Source organism: Mercurialis annua, linkage group LG7, assembly GCF_937616625.2.
Source record: "Mercurialis annua linkage group LG7, ddMerAnnu1.2, whole genome shotgun sequence".
Classification (NCBI taxonomy): Eukaryota; Viridiplantae; Streptophyta; class Magnoliopsida; order Malpighiales; family Euphorbiaceae; genus Mercurialis; species Mercurialis annua.
The window spans coordinates 35,669,729-35,692,701 of record NC_065576.1 but is presented as its reverse complement, the minus strand read 5'-3'; the positions used below and the strand labels follow the sequence as shown (position 1 = coordinate 35,692,701).

At 34.2% G+C, this 22,973-nt stretch overlaps 1 long non-coding RNA gene across 1 annotated transcript; it reads right to left on the bottom strand.

Moving 5' to 3' along the window:
- Positions 1-15,093: 15,093 nt before the first annotated feature.
- LOC126656293 (uncharacterized) lies at positions 15,094-17,637 on the bottom strand. Its single transcript, XR_007633192.2, has 3 exons — positions 17,458-17,637; positions 16,325-16,409; positions 15,094-15,460 (listed from the first exon to the last, which is right to left on the bottom strand). It is a non-coding gene; the product is annotated as an uncharacterized LOC126656293 (long non-coding RNA).
- Positions 17,638-22,973: the final 5,336 nt, after the last annotated feature.

Below are 22,973 nucleotides of genomic sequence, written 5' to 3'. Positions count from 1 at the left end.
GTCCATTTTATGTTTTTAGTGCTATTTTATATACAGTTTTCTCTTTTATCTTTTTTTCTCTTTTTAAAATGAATAACTACTATAACTCTAAATAATAAAGGAGATGAAATAGAGTAATTAATTTTAAATAAGTAAACCATTCATAAAAATAGCATTACAAGCGCTTTGTCTCCGACTAAGATGGAACACTGCAACCCTAGCCCCACTAGCTTCAGCCTCCATGCTCCGTTCATTGTCGGGTCAAGCCACCATGCTCCGGTCCTCATCAACCTATCAACATTCTAGTCTCCAACAGTTCCCAATAACAAATCAGTCCTATTGTCATCCGTCTTCTAGCTGAGAAGGATAACGCAAACCCTAACCCTAATTTTTTTTTTTATTTCAATAGTGGTAATTCTTTATTTCCGTATTCGAATTTGGATTTTTTTTATAAGTCCTGATTATGTTTTACTTTGATGATTTTGTTTCTCTTTTCTCATAATGTCGTAGTTTTTAGTGTTCAACTTAATTATTTATCACTTCTTATGTAAAAGCTTTATGCACATAAATTTTTATAACTTCTTGTGACCATTTGTAAAATTTACAATTCATCAAAAAAATATAAAAAAGAAAGAAGATGAAAAAAATAAAAAAAACACGTGCACGGAAAAAAATACAAAGTGCATATAAATTAGAATTAAATGAGAGTACAACTATTGACACTTTCCTGATGACACTTTGTTGTTCTTGCCTAATTATTTAGAGATGGTGAACAATCTCCTTCGGATTTTAAGATGTTTTGAGTTGGTTTCCGGGTTACAAATCAATTTTCAAAAGTCTGCAATCATCGGCATTAATGTTGATAACACTTCTTTAGAATCCGCTTCTTCTATTCTTGGCTGCAAGATCGATTCATTGCCTATTACCTATCTTGGTTTACCGTTGTCTCTGAAACCGGTAAAAGAAAATTTATGGAACCCAGTTGTTTGTAATTTTTCGTCTCGTTTGGCTACTTGGAAGGGTAACCTCTTATCTCCGGCGGGTCGTCTCATCTTGATAAAGTCGGTTCTTAGTAGTCTTCCGGTCTATTTTCTGGGTTCGCTTCGTATTCCTCAATCGGTTGTCCAAACTTTAGAGCGATTGATGCGAAGGTTTCTTTGGAGTGGCAATGTTCAAAGTTCGGGCTTTAGCAAAGTAGCGTGGAAAGATGTGTGTATGCCTTTCGAGGGTGGGGGTCTGGGTATTACTCCTTTGAGGATTAAAAACCAAAGTCTTCTTACTAAATGGATTTGGAAAATTATGACGGTTACTCGCTCTTCTCTTTGGTTTATGGTCGTAACTTGTAGCAATGGCTTCTCTCGTTGGTTCGAGTTTCAAATGGCAGATTCTCGCCATCTTTCACACATTTGGCGCGACATTTTTACTGTCTGCATTCGTAATGATCAGGTCTGTACTATTTTTAATTCTTCATGTGCGGCGAAATTGGGGAATGGAGAGAATATTCGTTTTTGGATTGACGATTGGAATGGAAGGGAAGCTTTATATTTGAGATATCCGACCCTTTTTGGTATCTGCCGGGATCAGTTCAGTTTGGTTTCTGAAGTGTTCAACAGTTCTCAGCGTGCTTTTGCTTTTAACTGGCGTAGACGTTTGCGCGTTGGGGAAGCAGCTCAGTTGGAAGATTTACAGCAGCTATTATCAGGTACTGTCCCTTCTTCTCTCATTCAAGATCAGTTTTTCTGGCTGGGGAATCAGATTTACTCTCCGGCAAGTATGGTGAAGGCCCTCTCTTCATCTTCCATTCTGTCATCGTCAGCTCGGCTAACAAAGTCAGGCTATTTTTGGAGATTTAAAATACCTCCTCGGATCTTGTTCTTCATGTGGTTACTATGTAGAGATAGAATTTCTTCCAATGTGATATTGGTTAGAAGGGGTGTTCTTAATCAGGATTTTTCTTCATGCTTGGCTTGTCGGGAAGCAGAAACAAGCTTGCATATAATTCTTCACTGCAATGTTGCGATTCAAACGTGGAATATTATTCACAGGCGATGTAATCTTCTTTGGGAAGCTCCTCCTTCAATCTTCAGCTTCTTTGATTATTGGTGCTCAATGGCTAATAGAAGACACATTAATCTTTGGAGAACACTTTGGTTTTTCTTGGTATGGGAGTTATGGAAAGCGAGAAACAAGCGAGTTTTCAGACATGAGATTACTTCTCCGGATTCCATTGTCTTTTCGGCAATTTGCAAGGGCGTGGCTTATTACAAAGACATTAATAAGGGTTTTGTTTATACCGGGAATGATGTTCTTTCCAATCTTCATTTCTTCTGTCATAATGTGTAAATTGATCCATTTTTGCCTTCCACATCTTCGTGGTTGAGCTAATCTAATTAACATTTATCAAAAAAATGAGAGTACAACTAAAAATAATTGAAAAAAAAAGTACAAAGATCAAGTTTTAAATATGAATTATATTTTATAAATAAAATTAAAATTGAAATATTTTTTGGTAAGCAAGAGGTTTTTTAAACGGGTTTCAATTATGTGACGACACTTTTAATCCTGCCACATTCAGACTAATCTTCTTCTTCCTCGAAGCAACAACATTTTTGATTTGGCGGTTTTCTCCTAACCCCATAATGGTTGTTCTCCGCCGTGCAAAATGTTGCAGCTCAGGATGAAGCTTCAGCTCCTTCCCCCACCTCCGGCACCGCCTTATTCGTATCGGCCATCTTTGCTTCTTTTGCCGCTTTGGTTTATTCTAATTGGATAAAACACACAAGAAAATAAAAATGGATGTGCAACAAATCCAATTAGAGCATCTCCGGATATTAAACTCCCTGGGTCACTAGGGTTACCACGAATTACATAATGATCACTAAACTTTATTTTGTTACAAAATGGTCACTGAAGTATATCTTTAGTTACAAAGGGATGTCACCCATATAAAACGAATCGTTTTTACGCTAAAGTTGTTACAGAAAGAACACTAAACTTTTTATGAATTACAAAAAAGTCACTGAGTTATATTTTTTATTATAAAAAGATCACTGAACTATGTCCCTTTTTGTAATTATAGCTTCCCACGTAAGCAAAAATGTTGCGTTTTATATGAGCGACATTCATTTGGAACAAAAGGTATAGTTCAGTGACAATTTTGTAACAAAATGAAGTTTAGTGATCATTATGTAATTCGAGGTAACCTTAATGATCTAGAGAGTTTAATATCCGAGCATCTCCCATGTCTGTCGTTTTCAAAAAATTGCAGATGTTGTTATTCTTGAAGAGGAAGCGGCTGCTGTCGTAGATTTCCAAGTCGTCGTGAGTTTTGAAGGAGCAATGGTCGGAGATGGAGGACCTGCTGCCGCCATGATGAACAAATCGAAATCAGAGATCAAATCCGCGAAGCAACACCAGTTTTTGATTTGTAATTTTATGACCAGGTCTTGTTGTTGGTTAACCAATGGTTAACCAGTAATTTTAAATTGAAAAAAGTTGATTTAGGTTTTTTTGGAAGGTGACCATTGCGGTGGTGAAGAAGGGTTTATAATAGAATTTTCAATTACTTTAATAGAAATGGAGGTTTGAATTTGTAATGGTTTTGTTGCTGGTTAATTAATGATTAATTAATTTTTAGTATATCGTTAATATTTTTTTAGTAAACTTAAATTGTGCATTTAAATTACTAGTCTCGCTTTACGTGTTTCACACGTGACTCGTAATGTGACTCGTCCAATTATCAAAATAAATTTAAAATAATAGTTAATTTGAAATAATTTATCTTATTAAATACTTTAGATGACTATTTTAACTGTTAAAAAATTTAATTGATACCCAAATTTTATAATTATAGATCATTTTAATAGAAAATATAAAGTAAAAATTAAAATATTAGTTCATTGAAATAGTTTACCTTATTTATAATTTTATACAATTAAAAATTAATTAAAATAGTAATTGATGGATACCGAATCCTATTGTAAATATAATGGAGCCGAGTCACAGGAGATCCACTCTCAGATGATACCGGACTCCCCCTGAAGATCCGAAGATATGGAGGAGACGCCGAATCCCTTAAGATTCGGTGATATGCTAATAAAGACCGAATCCTTAGAGATTCGGAGATATGTCAATAAAGACCGAATCCCACATGATCCGCCCAAAGCGCGTTAGGACCGGGATTCGGGTAATCGACTAAGAATGGAAGTATTGTCCTATTCGGACACAAACACTATATATGGAAGGATAAGCTCTACTTTAGGAAGATAAGACTATTTAGGAAGACGTTCCTAAATAGGATTCTTATCAGATTAAGGTAGATCAAGACAAATCAGGAGAATCCCTACGATATCGCCGAATCCCTACAAAGTAGGATTCACCTGCCTAATACAACTCTACTAGGTATATTCGACTAATATAAAAGGAGCACGAGGTATGCCTAGAATCACAATTACATTCATATACACAAAATGCTGCTCAAAGCTCTAAACTGACTTTAGCATCGGAGAGTTAATCGGACAACCACCGTCCGGTTAGCTTCTACCTTGTTTTGCAGGTCTTACTCACCGGTTCAGAAGGCAGACTCCATCAATTGGCGCCGTCTGTGGGAAAAGCTTAACTAAACTTCAAATAGAAGGAGCTTTTCTGAACTCAAAAACAAATCTCATTGAAGAAGATGACTTCTAAAAGAGTGAACCTGAAAGACAAACAACCAATGGACCCAAAAAACACTCCGGAGATAATCAACGTGACGGAAGACGGGCTTCACAACTCCGGGGAAAAAAGCAATACCGGAGGGCCCTCTTTTTCAACACCTCAATACCAAACTAATCCGATGAGGGGAAGCAACCCAATTGCTTTCAATCTGGCCACTAAAGAACAACAAGCACCAAATGTAGCAGCACAATATTCGTACAACGAAATGCTGAAAAAGGTACTAGAATCAGTACAGGAAAATCTAGACAGATTGGCTAGCGAAGCCAAAAGAACGAACGATAGGCACGAAGAAACCATGAAAATCCTAAGGAAAAATTTCAGCCCTACAGCTCCCAGAAGAAGAGGAAGAACAGAAAACGCAAACCCAAGCCGTCGAGAGACAAGAGCTGAAAACAATAAGAGCAAGGAACCCCGAACCAGAGGGAATGGAGAAAGAAACGAAGCAAGAAACCAGCGAGGAAATAGAACAAGCGACGAGGAAAGTCTGAACAGAGACAAATCTAACGAGGAATCACCAGAGACACCCAGAAATGAGCACAACCAGGAGGACGCCCGGAGTGGTTTGAATTCAAAAAGAGACGAACGAAGGGAGAAGGAAAAAGAAGACGCCCCGCCAAAGAGCAAGCGACAGGAAAGAGATGCAGGGAAAGAGCAAACTAAGAAAAAACACCAAGAAGGAGAGGGCGAATCGTCAGAAACACCCCAAAAAAGCAAGACCACATATGTAGTAGAAGAAGATTTGGAAGAGAAGATCGCCAAAGCACTCAAAAAACTAAAATCTGAAGAGTTGGATATAGACGATCTCAGGTTGAAAGGATCCCCCCTCTCGCCCGAGATCATGGAGGAAACCATCCCACACAGCATGAAGCTACCGATCCTGCCAACTTTCAATGGGGAAGGAGACCCCCGAGACCATACTTCTAGATTCACAGCGACCATGGGGCTACTCAGCGTATCAGACGCCATTCTCTGCAGGGTTTTCCCTACCACACTCACGGGCACGGCCCAGAGATGGTATAACAAATTAAAACCAGGCTCGATCAAAAGCTTTGCTTCGCTTTCAACAGAGTTCCTTAATAGATATCTCACAAACATCCCAGCAAAAACCACTACTAGCATCCTAAGATCCTGCATCCAAGAAGAAGGAGAAACCCTGCGAAGCTACATCGAACGATTCAACAAGCAAGCTATGAAGATTGACAACCTGAACGTCGACATGGCGACAGAAGCATTGCGAGAAGGGACGCGATTCGGAAAACTGGTGGACAAGCTACTAGTCAATAAGCCCACGACTTTCTCGAACTTAATGGGCATAGCCTAGAAATACTTCGAGTTAGACGAAGGGCGAAGGGCGATCCGTGGAAAGGAAGCAAAAGGAAAAGAGTCAAAAGAGAGATCCAGAGAAAAGACCAAGTCCAAACCTGATGACAGGAGAGGAAGGCCAGAGGAGAACAGACGATTCGCCCCCCAGACAAGATATGAATCGAGATATGATCCCAGAGATGACGAGAATAACTTCACTCCGCTAAACACCAGCCGAACTAATGTCCTCATGTGGATCAAAGAAAATGTCAAAAACGTGGTATGGCCACCAAAGATGAAAGCAGAGATAAGAGACACCAGAAAATACTGCAAATTTCACGACGATTACGGACATGAAACGGATAGCTGCAGAGACTTAAAGGTCGAGATCGAAAGGATGATCGACACAGGCGAGCTGAGGAAATTTGTGGCCCGAAAAGAGAAGAGCAATGACAAAGGAGAAAAAAGAAGCAGAGAAGACAAGCCAAAAGAGAAAGAAGACGAGCGCCCATCCAAAATACTGGGAACCATTCACATGATTAATGGAGGAGGACATAGCAGCTCCACGATCAGGAGAAAGCAGAGGAAAGAAGTGATGAACATAAGAGAAACTCACATGCCACCGGTGATCTTTGATGTAGAAGACTATGAATACGTCAAAGCACCCCACAACGATGCTTTGGTAGTAACTACTATCATTGAAAATTGGAACATGGAGCGAATCCTAATCGACGAAGGAAGCGCGGTAAACCTTATGACAAACGCAGCATACAAAATGCTTGGAGGAACGGCGTCAAGGCTACGCCGAGTCCCAATTCCGCTATCAGGACTCGGTGGACCTTCCATCACTCCACTGGGAGCAGTCACCTTGGAAGTAATAATCGGCCCAGAAAGAGGAATCAACAAGAAAGTCATGTCACTATTTAACATAGTAGACATGGAATTAACATACAACGCCATCCTAGGAAGACCTTTCCTCCATGATTCGGCGGCAGTAACTAGCATAAGAGCGTTGGCAATGAAAATACCAACTGAAAAAGGAGTAGTGACGCTGAGAGGAGACCAAGGAATAGCCAAGAAATGCTATGACGAGTCAGTAGTGGACCTCCAAGAGAACAAGAACGAAAAGAAGGAAGAATAGGAAAAGAAAATGACCCATCGTCGGTAACGACTTTATGTCTTACCAGATGGCGTCAAATCTATCTTTAATATTTTGTATGCCGTCTTTTTATCAATAAAAGTTCAATTTTCCTACTATATGATTAGCCAGACGAACCAATAAAGAAATAAAAACCAAGAACAACCACGAACGATTAAATCAAAGGTGAAAGATGAAAAAATAAGTTAAAGATCAAACTCAAGAAAGGAAAAATCACCAAACAGGGCGAATCAACACGAAAAGGCTGATAGCCAAGAAAATGAGTTTAAATTAACTCAAGACAAAATCGCCAAACAAGGCAAATCGCCACAAAAGGCGGATAACCAAGAAAACGAGTTTAAATTAACTCAGAAAAGGCAAATCGCCAAAAAAAAGTTTAGATTAACTCAAAACACAAAGATAAAGAGTTTAGATTAACTCGAAATAAAAACAAAAATAAAAGAGTTTAGATTAACTCAATAAAAAAACAACGCCAAGAACAGGGTTTAGAATAACCCTCGAGGCAAGACAAGTACATAAACAAAAAATGGATATAAGGCGAAAGCGCACTTTCAAAGAAACACGAAGAAAATATATTCATAAATTGCGAATTACAAAAAACAAAATTCGTACATTAACAAATACAATCAAAAGAAAAACTACTGGACATAGTCCTTAGATATCTTGGCAAGAAGGTCACGAGCGATGGCCTGGGGATCCAACCCATTAACTCCAGAAAGATCAGTATTAGGATTCTGCTCCAGGAGTTTCCTCCCAATCGCAAGGCGATACTCGCTTATCAGAGCAGAATAAAAAGCTTTCGTATCCAGTAAACGGATGTGAAGACCTTCAACCTCCGACCTTAGCTTATCCCTCTCCCCACCAACAAGGGAATTGATTCGAATAAGCTCCTCAATCTCTTGAGTCAAATCATCGGTTTTCTTCTCGATCACTTTAACTTGGCGATCGTTAATCGCATCCTGCGCCTTAAGTTGCGCCAAAAGGGAATCATGCTCTTCCAAAGATGCCTTCAATTTTGCCCTTTCAGACTCGGAAGTTGTCAAAAGAGAAGACAGACGCTCGACCTCCTCCTCGGCACACTGTCGGTGGTCGTTCAATACCAGAACAGATTGAAGAGCCTACAAACACCAAAAACAGATAAGTAAGGAAACAACAGAATAAAAAAAAAATATTATATTCAAGAAAGAAAACACTTACAGAGAAACCATGAAAACAAGCCAGATCGGAAAGCTCCTGACCCGGCCTAGAACAAAACCACGTGACATCATCAGGAATCGCCAAAGTTCGGATATATTCCGCCAACACTCTAGGATTCAGCAAACTAGCGGGATCCTGACCTTCGACCCACTGCACCAAATCCGGGGCAGAAGAAGAGCTTCCAAGAAGACTCTCCCTCGATGGAGAACCATCACCAACTCGACGTCTCTTCCTAGACGGAGAATCCAGGTTTCGACCCAAGGAAATCTCTCCCGAATCAGCAACAGCCAGCCCGTCTGAATTCACATCCCCAACTCCCCCTGAGACAGTAAATGATGCTAGAGGGGGAGGTAGCGATGGAACCGCCTCGTCACCTAATGGATCAGCCGAGTCATCATCATCTACAACGATAACCTCATCACCCGCAGGCAACGCTACCTCGACGGGAGCGATGGGAACATCAGCAGGAACTACATCCACATCAACGTCGTCAGGAATAATGTTGGCGATGTGAGCGTCAGGACCGCCCATCGGAACGTCCAAATCTACTTGAAATCCGGAAAGAAAATCGTCAGAAGAAGAAGACATCCTACAAAAGAAACATCAAAAACAACTTAAGCAAATTAATATACCTTGAATAAAGGAGTAGCAAAGATCTGCCAAGCCTCGAGGAGGATCCTCCAAAGGAAACCATCGATGCCGAAGATGACTATTAACCAAGACATCTAGAACAGGACGCTGAATAGCACCATAGAAAGATATGTCGAAAGCAAGTGTTGACTCAGATAAACTTAAAGGAGACGGACAACTCTGAACTGGGTGGGAAGAAAAACCGTCCGAAAAATGAAGAAAAGCAAATTTATGATAAACAATAAAGAAACGCCTCCGCCAGCGACCGGTTAGGCAAGGAAGATAAATACGAGATCGCCCTTCTCTGCCAAGGGAGAAAACGAAGCAACCATCGCACTTCCTAAAATCTACGAAATAATACAACACGTTAAGAGAAGGGGCACAACCCCGAAGCCTACACGCCTCCGAAAAGGCGAGCACTACTTTAATCGTACCGGGATAAAGTTGTCCCAGAGCAACCTTTAAATCCCTGCACACTTCTACTAAAAACGAGTCTAAAGGAAACCTAAGACCAGCAGCAAACTGCTCCTCGAAAAGAACCGCCCTACAAGAAGAACCCGGAGAATCGGAGGCAGCCATATCGGCACCAGGTAATATTACCCTATAATCGAAAGGAAAGCTATACTTAAAATAGATATCTAAGACTTCACTCCTACGAAGCTTTGATCTGGTAAAAGCCATAGTAGCGCATGCATCTTCCACTCGACTAAGAGGCATCCTAGAACAGGAAATCACAAACATAAATACAAAATAAAGATCAAACAAGAAATATATCGAAGAACACATTGAAGAACACCAAGAACAGAAAAGGAATTTCCAGAACTATGATCGTGAAGAACACATACAAGTAAGAAAACCATATTTAACATCCAAGTAACAAAAAGAGAACATACCTGAAGAACTGGGTAAAACAAGTCACGAGGAACCAAATGATCATACAAAGAACGAAGAAGAAATAGTCGCAGAAATAAGAACAAATTCGAAAAGCAAGTGAGAGGGAAAAGAAGAAATGCAAAGAGATTAAATATGAAGAGTTTTAAATAAATCATTAATCGTTAGATCACTAAATGTTGACACGTGGCAACACAGAACCTTACTAAAGAAGAAACGTCACCCACTGACATATGAAACGACTCGCCCGGAATACAAAACGACTCGCCCGTATAAGGGGACTCAGCTCCAAAAGAGCTAAAATCCACTAAGGCATAAATGCCAAACTACTTCAGCTCACTTGCGGGGGGGCTAATGATGGATACCGAATCCTATTGTAAATATAATGGAGCCAAGTCACAGGAGATCCACTCTCAGATGATACCGGACTCCTCCTGAAGATCCGAAGATATGGAGGAGACGCCGAATCCCTTAAGATTCGGTGATATGCTAATAAAGACCGAATCCTTAGAGATTCGGAGATATGTCAATAAAGACCGAATCCCACATGATCCGCCCAAAGCGCGTTAGGACCGAGATTCGGGTAATCGACTAAGAATGGAAGTATTGTCCTATTCGGACACAAACACTATATATGGAAGGATAAGCTCTACTTTAGGAAGATAAGACTATTTAGGAAGACGTTCATAAATAGGATTCTTATCAGATTAAGGTAGATCAAGACAAATCAGGAGAATCCCTACGATATCGCTGAATCCCTACAAAGTAGGATTCACCTGCCTAATACAACTCTACTAGGTATATTCGACTACTATAAAAGGAGCACGAGGTATGCCTAGAATCACAATTACATTCATATACACAAAACGCTGCTCAAAGCTCTAAACTGACTTTAGCATCGGAGAGTTAATCGGACAACCACCGTCCGGTTAGCTTCTACCTTATTTTGCAGGTCTTACTCACCGGTTCAGAAGGCAGACTCCATCAGTAATCATTAAATAGTCAAAGTAGTCTATTTTAATTAGTACTCTATACAATTATCTAACATAGTAGTTTATTTTGTTTAGTACTCTAACTTATTTTAATATAGTAATTTGTTTAGTTAGTATTCTAATTTTAATGATTATCTTAATAGTTTTTTAAATTTTATAAATGAAAAGGACATTAACGTAAATGTGTCTGTCCCCCCCCCCATCCGTGCTTTTATATATAGTATAGATAAATTATTTTCTAGTATACTTTTGGTAACCTGTTAGTATACTGCTGGTTAACCAAAATTATATTTTTGAGATTAAAAATAATATTTTTGAGAATAACAAAGCTATTTTTGCAAAAACAAAAATTGTATTTTTTTAAAATATACTTTGACGTTGTATTTTTGAAAATATTTTAATTTTTTATTAGTATTTATTGTAGCTCCAACCAGTTAACCAAACAAGGCATTCATATAAGATTCGGGGCTGATTATGTTATAGTTAATTAGACAATATACTACAATATATCATTTTAATCTCAAAGATACGGGCCTAGGTTTCACTTTTGACAAATACGTTTTGACTTCTTTTTATTAGATTTCTGCCGTTTTTGCTTTTTCAAAAATATTTCTTACTCCAATAAATTCCTTTAAAGCAGCAAAACCTAATTTCATTTAAGAAACCTAATTAACTTGCCGCCTCTTCTCTTTTTCTCATCCCGGCGCCGCCTCTTTTCGTCTTCTCTTCCCGTCCTCTTCTCTGAACTTGAATCTCACTCGCTCACGCCGTCGTCGTCTTCACTATTGCTATTGACATTTTCGATCTTTCTTTTGTGTCGCTGTCAAACGCAGTAGCCGCTCTCCGTCTCGTTTTTGCTTCCGCTCCATTCCACCGCTCTGCCGCTTCTGTTGCGTTGCGCCGTTCGAAGTTGACGCTCCCTTTTTCCTCTAGTTGCGGCTGTTCTCTTCTATAGCAGGCTTTGTTTTGTTCTTTGATGTGGCTGGATTCTTGAGTTTCGTTGGGTTTATTGTGGAGGTTGGTGGTGGATTGTCGTGGATGTATATACAGAATCAATGTTCGCCTGCACTCTAGGTGTTTGAAGAAATGCCTATGAGAATTGTAATGTTGGGTGTTGGGTAACTAATGGTAAACATTGGGTAAATCGTTGGTTAACTTGTAATCAATTTTATTTTTAATATATTATTAATAAAATCGTTAATAAATTTTATTTTTAATATATTATTAATAAAATCGTTAGTAAACTTTTGTTGAATTTTATTTTTGTTGCTAGTTAACTAATGGTGTATTAATGGTACATCAATAACCTTGTTTTTAGTACACTGTTAGTATACGTTAGGTTAATCATTGACAAACCTATAGCTAAGTATTATTTAGTATATCATGAATAATTTTTTAGTAAACCTGAATAGCGCATTTTAAATAAAATTTGTTTTAAATCTACCGTTAGTAACCTGTTAGTATACTATTGGTTAACCAAATCGTATTTTTTCGAATATTGAATATAATCAGCTTTAATTATATATAAAGATAAACGTTTACCAAATATTACCCTTGATTTTATTTAAATTTGATTTTGAAATTTTTTAATTGATTTTATTTGAAAAGATCTTTAATTGGTTTTATTTTGAAAAGATATTAATTGATTTCATTTGGAAAAATCTTAATTTATTTGGAAAGAATTTATTTGTAGGAGAGCCATAACTTTTATCTAACTACATTTTTTATATAATGATTATTGTATATTTATAATTAATAAAGTATAATTTTGCAAAAAAAATATTGGGGTTTGTATTTTTCAATTTTGAAAGTATGACTAGTAATTTGGGCTTTGTTGAAAATTATCCATTATTTACAAAATAATTAGAAATATACGCATTTGACTTTTTTATTGGTAACAACACTTTTTTAACCAAAAACAATTTGTATTGACACGGAAATTATAAACCTTTTGCATTTAGCACGTATCCCAACGCGCATAGCAAGCAATTCATTGAACCTTATACAATTAAGATAGACTTCTCACACACTCCAACACTCATCTTCACTCATTCCTTTCTTTTTGAATTTTAAATTTTCTCTCTTTCACTCTCTCTCATCACCATTCCTCTCTCTTTCCCTCTTATAGCCAATTTTCTCTTTTCCTTTCTCCCCCACCATTTTCACTGCCATTTTTCCTCCGCATCTTTTCTTCACCGCCATTTTTACTACGCCATCTTTCTTCATTGCCATTTTTTCTTCGCCATTTTTTCTTCCGTCATCTTTCCTCCGCTGTCAACCGTCTTATACCAACTTTAAAATTGTGTTACATATATTTTTATTTTTAAAATTGGTTATCCAATTTTTAAAGATCCTCTTATTTATTTTTATTTTTATTTTTATTTTTTAAGATTGTGTATGTATTTTATATTTCAACTTCTTTTTTCTTAACCAATTTTTTTCTTTTAAAAGTAAGTTATTTTTATTACTTAAAGATGAATATGTACACTTTTTTTATAGTTGTAAATGATTTAATCTTATCTTTGTATTCGTCTTATTTCCTTAAATCTGGCATGAAATTATTTAAATATTCATCAATAAAATATTGTTACTTTTTTCTATAAAGTGTACACAAAGTATACAATAAAAATACTCAAAATATATTAATTATTTCCTAATAAAATACACATGCCTTTTAGTTTTTAAATTTCTGGTTACATTGTGTTTGTATACTTTTTGTATAAAATATGTATACTAGCAATACCAGATATACATTTTATGTATGTTTTGTCTATCCTCTATGGATAATTTATATATATTTTATTTATACTTTATGTTATACTTTATGTACATAAAATGAGCACTTGTAAAAAATACAAGAACTAAAAACTCCATAATAAAGAACAATATGTTTACATAAAAAGAATAGTGAAACATTTTCTAAAAAGGCAAACAAATATTCAGAACTAAATTAAATATATTATTCCCAACAAATAAATAGTCTACATTGTTTGTATATTATGGTATAAAAAAATATACAAAAAATATATCAAATCAATGTAATATACATGCTGTATATTAAAAATATATAGACAATATATAACAAATATATAGATAATATACAAAATATTTAATTTTATAAAGTGACAAATTTAAATCTCTGGTAATTTCTCCCATGTTCATGAACAACCTGTTGTACACAATTTACCCCGCCACTAGTAAAATCTGGGATAGCATTCATGGCGTTCAACTTCGAAACGAAGCGAAAATGAATTAGGTAATTGAAAAAGAAGAAATAGCTGAAGTGAATCTAGTTGAAAAAGAAGCAGTGATATTAGGTTCTAAATCGAGAAAAGAAATTAGGTAGTGTAGATTAGAACACTACGGTTCTGAATCTTAGATAAATAATCGTATCGAGAACCGTACCAAACCAAAGTACTGAACTTATAACCGAAGAACCAAAATAATATATATATATATATATATATTAAAAATATTAGTCTATATACATAAATTATGAATTTACACTAAAATATATTTATTTATTTCAATGAAAGTTATATAAATTTGTAAAAAATTTAATAATTATTAAAAATATTTTTTTAAAATTGATATCAACAATTTATATATGCATATTTTTTCTATTATTGGCCAAATTTAAATAGTTTTAACAAAAATGATATAGTTTTAATCTTAGAAATAGATAAGAGTACCCTAATCAAATAGTCAAAAATTTAATATGAAATCGAACGATAACATACATATGTGCTTTTCTTAGTCATTGAAGAAAGAATTTTATTTTGAAAAAATAAAAGAGAAAATAAGAGAAAGAAATTAAAATGAGAGAAGACAAATTAACAATAATCAGTTATTCTTCGAAAAACTAAATCAGCTATATATATAATTTTGTAAAATTAATAAGTTAACCACATGTTTCATCAAAAAGAAATAAATTAATCACGTGGTTAACTTTTGATTGTAAAAGAAAAAGTAATATGCGTGCCCAATGAGATTAGTTTTACTAGTTCCGTATTAAGTCCAATTTTCTCAACTTTGTGCGCAAAGAAATTGTTGACCACGTAATTTTGGAATTATTTTCTAAAAACACCGTGGCACATATAATTTCCTGTCACGACCCAAAATCGAAGGCCGCGACCGGCGCTAGGGAATGGGAATTGTAGTTCCGAAACCCGTAGCAAGCCTGAAATTCACTAAAACCTTTTCGCAATTATCATATAAACCTTGACCTTATAAACGGAAGCATTTAACAAAACAAAGATACATTTATATACACTAGTAAAGTCTTACAACTTGCTCGGACTTATCGTTTCCGTATCAGGTACGTACTAGTCCGGCATAAACTACTAGTGTCAAAGTCACTTCACGGGTATCTACCTCCGTGGAACAAATACAATAATCGTAGCCAACAAAGCGTATATTTAATGACAACAACTATAGACATCATAAAAACATGTTAATATGCTAGGCCACGACACCGGTCAGACTCACACTACTGCAGCAACTACGAAAGTCGGGACTGTACATAGCCCAAAGGAACCTCTGGTCAAAGAAGGACTTCTAGCCACGTATAGAATCTAGGTACCTGAAAAACACACTATTGGGGGGTCAGCTATTAAGCTGAGTGAGTTATACTTTACTTACCATATTATCAAAATAAGCACCGCATTTTAAAAACATTTTTAAAATATTTATACAATCATATTTTTAAACAATTCCAACATATACAATCACAGCAATTGCAAACAATTCACTAAATACAAGTATTTGATCCGAACGAAACCTTAATCTTAAACTCCTTAACCTCTCCTAATCCGTAACATATTCGAATCAAATCATTTTAATCCAAGTGGTACGGTCCCGAGATAGTTCGACCGAGTTACCGCTACCACGTGGCATAGTCCCGAGATAGTTCGACCGAGTTACTCATGCCACTGCTTAATCCCAAGTTGTGGGTTCCGAGATAGTTCGACCGAGTTACCCAACAGATACGGGTCCCGAGATAGTTCGACCGAGTTACCTCGTATCTGCCACAATTATAATCCTCCTTTCCAATACCCAAACATATTCCATTTCATAATTATAAATATGATCAACATTTAATGAGCTCATATCAACGTATCTATGTACGAATATCTAGACTTTCATAAACACCGGTGATCACACGGCCTATTGACGCCCAATAGGTAGCTCGTTTCTTCGGATCATATACAAACTCACATTGGCAAATAATTGACAAGTCATAAGCAAAGTAATACAATTCATATATCAAACAAGTCAATCCAATACAATGTAGTTCACTACATAAACAAACAAATTGAATATAATTCAATCATATACCAACAATCCAAATCAAACAATTCAACTCAAATAACTAAGGCGATGCATTTAATAATAATAATATATAGTATATATAAAATAATTTTTAATACGATAATAAGAGTGAGTAAAATATACTCACCGCTTGCTATCCATAATCTTCGATAATACCTAGCGATCTCGTGTTCCGTAAGTTTCGGGTTCCATTGGTAGTCGTCTCGTCAAGTCTACACAATTTCGATAATAACTCGAATTAATTACAATCTAACTATAATTAATTAATCCAAAACTAGATTTCTAGCCAACTTCGGCTATTGAAACCGTTTACTTAAAACAGTCCGACCACTAAATAAAATTGACATTCTTAATATTCAGAACGTCGTCTACAACTTTCATTTAGGTCTCGGACTGAGATAAGTACCCGAAGGTTTCGGAATTTGGCTCTAAAGTTAATAACTTGGGGCTGTCCAAATTTCAGAGCTGCTATACGCAACATAATATTCTGAATTATTTGAGCCATTTCGAGGCCAAACTAGCAGAAACTTAAACTTAGACATTTATAGACGACATCCTTAAGTTTCCGTACCAATAAACGGAACTTAATTTGGGGCTATATAGCTCAAGATATTGCTCTCGCAACATGGCTGTTTCGCAGCGCAAATTCTTGCAAAACGTCCAATTTATTAAGTTATCTCTTTAACGTTTTGGTCGATTAAAACAACCTTAAAACTCAATCCTACACCATATAATTCAGCCTCTAATCATGAAATTTTCATCAACCTAAATCACTAACATTTTCATTCTATTTTCATACCAAAATCTGTTTTCACGTCACACTCGTTTACTAATTCCATAACTTCGTGCATGACGTAAAACTTAACTTATTTGAACACCAACGAAGGGTGGAATCAGCCCACTATACTTACCACCGTGCCCTCCCCTGTTCAGCAAGGGGAGGGGCTGCCATGAACAGCCCTGGTGCGTCACACCAGGCCTGTTCAGGCCTTGCTCGCTGCCGTGCTACGCCTAGCATGGCGCAAGCTTCGCTGGTCGTGAAACCAGCGATAGGTTGGCTCTTCCACCTTCCAAACAGCCCCTACAACATGTATCAACATACACAACCAGCTAGGCATCAACTCTCACAACTCACCATACCAAACTTAGCTTATAACTCATTAATTCATGGCATAAAATATCAATTTGAACTCAAACAATCAACCTCTAACCATTAACACCAAAATCAACCAAAACAACCTTTAAAATGAATTCCCTCACCTTGATTTGATGCCATAGATCAGTAGATATCGTCCTCCTCGTTCCGTTGCCGCAAGAATCACGAAATTCAGATGAAAAACGAATCACCCATGGCCATTTGAAGTTTTCTTTAAAAGAGGTGATGAAGATGACGAATTTTCTGCTATTCCTTTGCTGGGAATTCATGTTTTGCTGATAGTATTTCCTATGAAATGAATATATATAGATTGGCAAAGGTTCTCTTTAGGTCCTTTAAGTTATTGATTCAAAGCGCATCAATTTCTAACTTTTCTTTTGCTCATTTTTGCCAATCGATCACTTAATTATTTAGACTCAATAATATATGTATTATTTATATCCAAATAAATAATATTAGTCCATATCTCATAATTCCGTTTTCCGATATTTTATTTTGGCAATTTTGGCCAAAAACGCTCAATTTCCATTTTGAGCGAAAATGACTATTTCCATCACTTTTTCGTCTTTATTTTCATTTGATAAATATCGATATCCAAATAATCGATATTATTATCTTAAATACCAATTCCCGTCAATAATTTATTTAAATTACATTTTTTGGACAATAAAATTCTATTTTCCAATTTCTTAGGGACTTTAACTTATTTTAAATTCTAACTTTTCTTACGATTTTCTTTAGTCCCGTCAAACTATTTTCGGCATTATAATTATTAAAATTTCTTCTTTAAATATTTCCTTATTAAATCCTTCCGATAATTTCTTTTCTAGTCGCTTTATTATTTCAAATCGGACACGTGGCCTACTTTGGCAACGCCAGACGTACGGGGTATTACATTTCCTCTAGTAATTTAAAGAATATTTTGCTCCAACATAGATACTTGTTAAAAAAGGGTTTTTTTAGATAAATACCAAAAAAAGGTAAAATATTCTAAAGAATACTACCTCAAAGTTTTTTTTTGAAAAATACAATCTGTACTTTTTTTTTTGCACAGATGACTTTTGTTATTCTCATAAATATTTTTTTTAATCTCAGAAATACGATTTTGGTTACCCAGCGGTACACCAACACTGTTGGTTAATAAAAAAAAAACTATTTCAAATTCAAACCTACATTTTTATTAAACTAGTTGAAAATTCTATTACAAACCCCTCCCCTTCATCACCGCAACAGCAACCGTCAAATAAAACCTAAATTGTCTTTTTTGAAATCTAAAATTATTGATTAACCATTTGTTAACTAACATGGTACTAAAAATAAGGTCATTGGTGTACCATTAGTACACCATTGGTTAACTAGCAATAAACATAAAATTCAGCAACTGTTTGCTAATAATTTTACTAATGATATATTCAAAATAAAAATACAGGTTACCTAACGGTTTATCCAATGTTAACCATTGGTTATCCAACATTCAAAAATATTACAATTCTCACAAACATTTCTTCAAACACCTAGAGTGCAACATCCTGTGCAACACACAAAAATCGAACCACAAACATAAAATTCAGTAACTGTTTACTAACGATTTCATTAATGATTTATTCAAAATAAAAATTACAGGTTAGCTAACGGTTTACCCAATGTTAACCATTGGTTACCCCAACACCCAAAAATATTACATTTCTCACAAGCATTTCTTCAAACACCTAAAGTGTAACATGCTGTGCAACACAAAAAAATCGAACCACAATTACATCAACATCATCGTTCAGAAAACAAAAATAAGAAATGGATTAAAACAATACAAAAAATATTGATTCGATTTTAGAGTGCAACATGCTGTGCAACACAAAAAAATCAAACCACAAACATAAATTCAGTAACAGTTTATTAACGATTTCATTAATGATATATTCAAAATAAAATTTATTGCAAGTTAACCAACGGTTTACCCAATGTTAACCATTGGTTACCCAACACCCAAAACATTACATACATTAACTCATAAGCATTTCTTCAAACACTAAGAGTGCAGGCTGTGCAACACCAAAAAATCGCGTCTGCTCATTTCTAAATTTTAAAATCAAAGTAATTTGCTAAAAGATCAAAACAAAAATCTTAAAAAACCCCTAAAAATTATACAAACAGAAGAATTATATAATGTTTGCCTGCCTAAATCTAATTGCAGCAGCTCCTAACTCATGCACAGGAGAATTAATGTGGTATACGCACAATTAATTCATTACCAAAACTCATATGAATTATGCCATCTTTAGTTTCTCCTTCTTCTTCCGATTAAACTCCGGCGAAGCAACGACTTCTCCTTTTTCTTCAAAAGGAACGACAGTTCTTCATCTTCTAGTCACAGAAACAAGTCCGGCCACGACAACTTGTTTTTTTTTTTCAAGATATGCGGCAACCGTTTGTCCCTCCGTTTCATCACCGGCGACAGTAGTTGGGTTTCCAAACTGACAGCAACTTTTCTTCTGTCTTTTCAAGATTAGGATTTGAGATGATAAAGTTAGGGTTTGAGAGGATGAAAAGATTATGTTGGCTGCTCTGAAATCAAGATAAAAAGAATTTAGAGGAGTAATGGTATTTGTCAAAAAGCAAAAGTATAAAAATCAAAAACAAAATGAACAAAATGTATATGTCTAAAAGCAAACTTAGCATCATAATTCTGAGATTATTTAGGGTAATTCCCGTTTTTTGTGTAACTAGTTTGGCATTACTTGCTATGCACGTGGCTCGTAACGTAACTCGTCAATGAACATATATATTAGTAAATTTAATATACTTATATCAATTTTTTATTATTTAAGAATTTTTATAAAAGTAAATATAATATATTCGGTTATTAAATTTTTTTCAAAACTGAATCTATTCTTCTTTTGGTTTTATAATAACCATAATTAAATAATTAACTTAATTTTATTAATAATATCTTTACAAATAATAAGATAGAAATTTTTAAATAATATTATATTGACCAAATACAGTATTTTAATTTTGTAATTCAATCAAACTAAAAGATATATATTCCTATTAATTTGGAGACAATTAAGTTATTTTTTACATACTAAAAATTAAATTGGAGATAATTTAGCTACCTATTCTAATTAGGAATTTAATTTAAATAACTAATTAGTTAATGACTATAAAACCTTTATTTAGTAGTAAACTGAAAAGGACTATTCAGTAAATTTGCCTGTCTCCCCCATCCGTGCTTTTATATATACTAGTGTTGCTTTACGTGTTTCACACGTGGCTCGTAGTATGACTCGTCAAATATTTATTAATATATTAATTGACGTTAATAATATTTATTTATAATTCATAATATAAATTAAATTTAAAATAATTATACCAATAACTTTTATACATAATTAATACTAAATTATTTAGAAGAAAAATTTATTTTTACTTATAGCTGTAATTAATGAAGTAAATAATTAAAACAATTAATAATAGTTTGTAGCAAGTTATAATTTTAAATATTAATTTTGTTTTGATCTGTTATATACAATTTAATTTCTTAATCCATGTTAAATTTTTATTTTCTTTATTAAATCAAATACAATAGTTTTTTAGTAAATAGATTTTTACTTTGCCATATATGGATTGCTCTTTTTTTTTCTTGTAAAATAGAATCATAAAATAACTTAAGCACTAATTTATGTAAAATAGGCATAGTCATACGGTGGAATTAAATACACGTTAGTGGAGTTAAATACACCTTAATATATAATCGTTAACTAATAATTAAACCATTAGGTAAAAGTATTTTGTTAATAGATTAATTATAGGACATGGAATTGTCTCTTGTAAGTTTTGAAACTTCTTAAGAGTCCAACACAAACATTAATAGCGAACCATAGTATTTAGGTTAAGATTTGCTAGCTAATTAAATATTTTTTCAATAAACATAATACTATTTTATTATAATTATATAGAATATAATTCTATTTCTGTTAGGACTCTAATCATAATACATCTAATTAGGATTCTAATTATAATATATTTTTAGTAATAAATTAAATAAATAATTAATGAATGACCATAAAACCTTTATTTAATGATAAATTAGAAAGGATTATTTGGTAAATTTGCCTGTCCCCCCATCCGTGCTTTTATATATAGTACTAGCGTTTCGCCACGTGCTACGCACGTGAGCGACATTTACGTGACCCGTTATGTATATGCAAAACGTCGTATTTGATGATGCGCCCCAGGAGAGCATCAATACAGCATTAGGCATAAAACTATAAAACGCTCAATACAGCATTAGGCATAAAACTGTAAAATGCTCATTGCATCCTTTGAAGTGATTTACACAAATGATCAAGACATCATCGAAGGAAAATATACCTTTGTATTATTAGGCACAAGCTCTCTCGAGTCCTTATTACTATCTTGAAACAGTTGCCTGTTATGCAGCCAAGGCGGCAGTCTTCACCAGGTCACACGCTCCTCTATTAGCATTAGCGGTTTCTAAGTACTTATCCAACTGTTTTGTGCACCATACATGCTATCTACGTGAACGACTCTTATATGATCTATTAAATTAAATATTAATTTATACGACTCGTTATATATACATACTAATCAAATTATCAAATACAACACTTTAATTTTTTAATTTTAAGAATTTATTTTATTTAAATTTAAATTATGAGTGACATATAATATTTTCATAATAATAAAAAATATTAAATTTCAATAAACATCTAATTCGGAATAAAATTCTCAAGTACAGCAATATATTACTTGTTTTTTTTATGAATAATATATTACTTGTTAATTTTTAATAATTCTTATAATAATTATAACTTTGGATAGTTAACGAATATTGGAATATTAAATTTGAATAACTTTAACAATTAAGATATTTAATAGAAAACAAAAACTAAGTACACGCAAAATATCTAAAATTATGTTCATAACTTGATCATAACTTGCACTAAGCAGGCATATAAAATTATAGGTACAGTCAATATAATTATAAAGTATATAATTTTAACTATATAAATCTAATAAAATTAAAAATCGTTTATATCTAAAAGAATTACCTCAATGTCGACTATAAACTTCACCTTTAATTGCATCAATTTGTAGAGAATTTATATCGTTATCTTTTTTCAAACTTGACTTGTATTAAAATTTTATTTCATTGTAGATGAATTTGAAATATCGATGACTGGGTTGATAAAAGAATTTTAAGAGCACATATATATATAAGCAAATTTATTTTCAAGTATTTTTATATTTAAATACTAACTCTTAGCAATGATAAATTTCGGCAATGAGACTTTAATATAGGGATAGATGATCATGGGTTGGTGGAGTATAATTTGCTAGCGTGTAAATAAACTTTCCCACTAAAATACCAACTTGTATTTACTGTTTATTTTTTTAATCTTAATAAATAATGATCAATTATTTATAATGATTTCTATAATTTCCAATAATTCTTTTATTAAATTAAATTTTAAATTACTATTGACATAATAAAACTTTTGATTATATTTTATTCACTAATTCAAATTAAACTTCTCATTACTATATATTCTCGCTAACTAATTTTATTTAATAATTAAATGTATATTATAATAATGTA